Here is a 4,657-nt window from a genome sequence, read left to right as displayed (position 1 = left end):
AAGGTGGCAACAATTCCATTTCAAAAAGTTCCTGGGGCAATAGGACCCCCCAAAAACGAAAAGTGTACGTAGTTAGAAACTTTGGCTAATTGCTCTCTATCAAGAAGTTTTAGATTCCTACGATGAATATTTAAGGAAGAAGACAAATGAGTCAGTGTCTTTGAGTCACGAGGTAAGCAGAATAAAGGAAGTAGAATAAAGTTTCCTTGGCTGTGGGTTGAAGGAATAATTTGTCTACGTCATGCATGAAGTATGTGTTAATGGTGAGTACGAAAGGACAATTTTACTTTCTCTTACTTTCAAGACTAGCTCATTTTCAAATTCTAGCATATTAGTTTCTTGACCTTATAACTTTGAAACCTAGGAATAATCAACGAAAATGATATATTGTCGCAAGAAAATATCCCATAGGTTCGTAACAAGTGTAGTATACGTAGGCGTTTGGACATGAATTCCAAAAAAAATCAAATTTGAAATTTCACTAAAATTTGAATTGAAGATAAAGTTGTCTTTGGTTATAATTTTTGCAAAATATTTGGATATTTTTTTTTCAAAATCATAAAACATGATTTATACTCCATAACTTATAAAAAAAAATCAAAATCACCCCAATTTGATTATCTTACTTGAAATAAACAATCAAACATGCTATTGTTTAACTGTTATCATATTCTGCTTTACTGCAATACACAGAAGATGCAAAATCAATATCACATTTTCTAACATAGTCCCCTTTCCACTGCTATTACCACTATTATCAAACATGGGTTAATAATTGATGGGGTCATTTTATAAATTTAAAAGTATAAGGTAAATATATAAAATTAAAAACTATCAAATTCTCATTTTCAATTGAAAAACCGGTAAGAACCAGTTTTTCAAATTTAAAAATACATTTTCAAGTGAAATTGAAAAAATTGGGAAGATTTTAATTGTTTTAAAAAAAAGGAAAAAAAGGAAAACTTTTGTATGTCCAAACGGGTTAGTGTTTTGAAATATTTATTAAGAAAACTATTTAATAGTATTAATCATAAAAATTATTTGATTAAACTACAATTTATCTTTCCTTAGACTTTCTAGATAATTTATTAGAGCAAGACAAGGTGATGTGGCACCTCTTATAAACAAGCAAATATTTATCTAATTTCTCCTTTTTTTTGGGATTTTCATCCCATTAAATTAAATTTAAAAAATTCAGGTTTTAATTTCACGGTTACACCTCCGTAGAAGTCACAGAGGCACCGTTTCAAAAAAATTAAGGCTTTAATTGCATCCATAATATAACAGGCAAAATCAATTTCCTATATTTCCTTATTTTCCCTCTTCTTTCTCCCACCTGTTCGGTTTCTTCCTTAAAAATTGTAACGGCTGAAAGTACTTTTAGTGCTCTCTTTGCCTCATATTTTATCTACATCTGCTTTGTTTTCTAATAGATTTAGCCTGAAGTCGGATAATGATACTGCCTCCTGCACCTATTGATGTCGGAACATACTAAAACATCTTAATATCAACAATTCTTACTCTTTGCTATTTCATGGTACTATGATATTATACAGTTGTTTGGATCTTGCATGGGGGGCCATTGTCTCACATTTCAGTTTCAGAGCATTTATTTTGGTGAATATGCACATATACTTCAAGAAAAGCATTTGAAAGATCTGCAGTACTTTGTCGATGTGCAGAAACCCAGTGAAAGGAAAAAAAATAAGCCTTGAAGAAGTCGCGAGGGGTGGAGTATATAGGAACGTAATTACCATGGCATCAGATCAGAGTGGCTTATAAGCACGGAAACTAAACCAACCAAGAATGAAGATGAACAACCTAACACTGCAACATTATAATACTCTGTATGTTACCTTTCAAATTGTGTCATTTTTATTCCCTCCTTTGAGTTTATATTTATAGAGAGTATGTAATTGTTTAGTTTAAAATAATAAGAAAAGTTAACAAGAGAGAAAATTGCAAGAAGTGACCAATAAAAGAAATAAGAAACAGAAAAAGAAGCACGTCGTAGCATAAAATAGAGACAGGAAACCTGATATAAGAAAAGAGAGAAACGGTAAGGTGGTATAAAATATACAAATTGGATCTTCTTTCTCTTAACAGAGTATATGGAAAACTTTGATAATAAAAATGTTAAACAACTTTGACTTTCTATACAATTCATTCCAACTATATACCCTATTAGTATAGCTATATATTATATTGGTATATATGCTAGTTCAACAGTAAAACAGCAGCCCCATTTTCCAGAGTCGGACTCCTGCTACTTATAGGGAGCTTGTTATTCCTATTTCGTTATTTCCTCTCTTTTTCTCCCTCTTTCTCTGCTTCTTACACTGTTTTCTTCACTCCATGTTGAGTCTTCATCTCTCTTCTCTGCTTCTTCTTATTTACTATGACCCCTGACATTTTCTTAGCACTGATCACAACCTTGTTATACTAACAATTGACAAACTTTTAACTTAATTCAAGAACCCCATTTTCTTTATTTCATTCTCCTCTCCACTTACTAAAAAAGAAGGAAGTGTGGAGATTGCAAGAGTTTATGAAGGTTCTAATATGAATAGCTTTATACTTCCAAATGAAAGTTTTCCCGTACCTTCTAAGGTTCTTGATTCTCTCTGGATTTCTGATGATAGGCTATAATTACGTATTTTAGTCGATTATTACACTCTAATTTACTGCACTTTAGTTGAGTTTGCGCTTGAATCGCTAGTGTTTTGCACTAACGGTGTGTTTTATGCCTTGTAGGAGTGATTCCGAGCTATATAGATGTTATGGAATGAATTTAAGTGGTTTGGAACTTTGAAGTCTGAATAAGAGCTCAAGGAATTAAGCCGGGATCGCGTTCGGGGATCAACGGATGATAAAACAACAAAACGAAAACTCGAAGAGGCATATTGCGCACTGTCTAGTAAAATAGACATAACGTTTTGCTCAGAACTCCATTTGGGTTCCATAATATATGGTTGGAAAGATAACTCAAATAGCTACAACTTTTATGTTTTACGTTTGTCCAAATTCCAAACGGAACAGGATGAAAAACCGCGGTTTCACCGCGACCGCGGCAGAACCGCGGCAGAGTGCAGACGCAGACAATTGAAGAATCAGAGGCCATGTTTGGCCGCGGTTTGACCGCGACCGCGGTAGAACCGTGGCAGGAGGCGGAAATTTCAGGGACTAAAGTGCAAAACACGAGATTTTTATCCCAAAACCCTATATTAAACCAAGGAAGCCGGCAAAGAAAAAAATTGGACATATTTTTGACATAGATTTGACCTAAGGAGGAGAGACACAATAGGAGCAAGGCTTGGGAATTCTTCTACAAGTTTTTTTCTTTCCTCTTCCTATTTTTCATTGTTGGTTATGACTTTTAGTATTGTAGTTTTACTTACTATTATGAATAGCTAATTTGTTATCTAGAGTTTTGATAGAACCTTTTGTAGGATAAATTCTTGTTATGTTTTTATATAATTGAACCGTAGTATAATCTCTATTTGTTAAACTACGTTCTTATTGTAATTAATTGAAGAGCTCTCAATTAGCTGTGCCTATTTAGTATGCATAACTCGGGAGAGAGTGCACATTTAGGTAATTGTTGAACAACACCACTCCCAGAGTATATGAGGGATCAATAACCGAGGGTTTAAAGGCGGGATTAGGGATAACGAAGCCTTGGGTGCGATCTGAAGTGAGCTGTATCAAAAGCCAGCTAGCGTAGCTCGGGAGAGTGCGTCTAGTAAATTGTCGTGATTACTCGGGAGAGATTTACGGTAATAAGAGTGCTCATGATCGGTAGAGAATACTTAGGCGAAATTATAGAAGACATAGCGGGAAGGATTCCGACAATTGGGGAAATCATAACTCTAGACCTCCTTAATCTTGTCTCTAACTCTTAGTATCTTTAGTTGTTAATTTATTATTTTAATTTGTTAATCAATTAGTTAAACACAAGAATCTAAATATCTATAAGTTAGGAACTGTTCAAGCTTGTCTTCTTGGTGATAGTGAACAGCTGTAGCTAAGCCTTAGTTCTCTGTGGGATTTGACTCTGGACTTGTAAACCGGATTATATTTGCAAAGACCGCATTGTCCTTTTTATAAGGCATAGTTGGGCGTGATCAAATTTTGGCGCCGTTACCGGGGAACTAACGGTGTAGCTGTAGGTGTACATATTACTAGGTTTCAAGTTTGAACTTCTATTTTTATTTTTTTGTATTTGATTTTTTTTTTCTTTTACTCGTTGATAAAAAAATGGCATCATGGAATTATGAAAATTTTGATGTTGGTAATTCTACTTTTAATCCTCCTTATGCATATTGTGATGAAAACCACCCTTGGCAAAATTATCAAAATATTTTCGAGAGCTAGTTTTGTGCACCAACTCAACCTTATGTGTGGAATGTGTGTGATATGTGTGGTGGTCAAGATGGTCACTTTCATGGTTGTGCCTATATTTCTTATTTTCCCCCAACCCCTTATTATGATGATTCTATGTTTTCTTGTGAGGATAATAGGAGCAAAGAACCCAGGTATAAGGACCTGAAAGAGATCTAGGATATGTTAAAGTGCTTTACGAAACAATATGATGAGATACAACTGCGGGTACAAAGGCAAGGGGCAACTATTCACCACTTGGAGGCTCAAGCGAATA

The 4,657-nt window shown here is 34.3% G+C and overlaps 1 long non-coding RNA gene across 1 annotated transcript; it reads left to right on the top strand.

The window, feature by feature from the left end:
• Nucleotides 1-2,429: 2,429 nt before the first annotated feature.
• Nucleotides 2,430-3,421, top strand: LOC138888986 (uncharacterized). The gene is made up of 2 exons (XR_011406515.1): nucleotides 2,430-2,610; nucleotides 2,755-3,421. It is a non-coding gene; the product is annotated as an uncharacterized lncRNA (long non-coding RNA).
• The last annotated feature ends 1,236 nt before the right edge of the window (nucleotides 3,422-4,657 follow it).

Source organism: Nicotiana sylvestris, chromosome 4 (genome assembly GCF_000393655.2).
Source record: "Nicotiana sylvestris chromosome 4, ASM39365v2, whole genome shotgun sequence".
NCBI lineage: Eukaryota > Viridiplantae > Streptophyta > Magnoliopsida > Solanales > Solanaceae > Nicotiana > Nicotiana sylvestris.
This window is presented reverse-complemented; position numbering and strand designations above follow the sequence as displayed.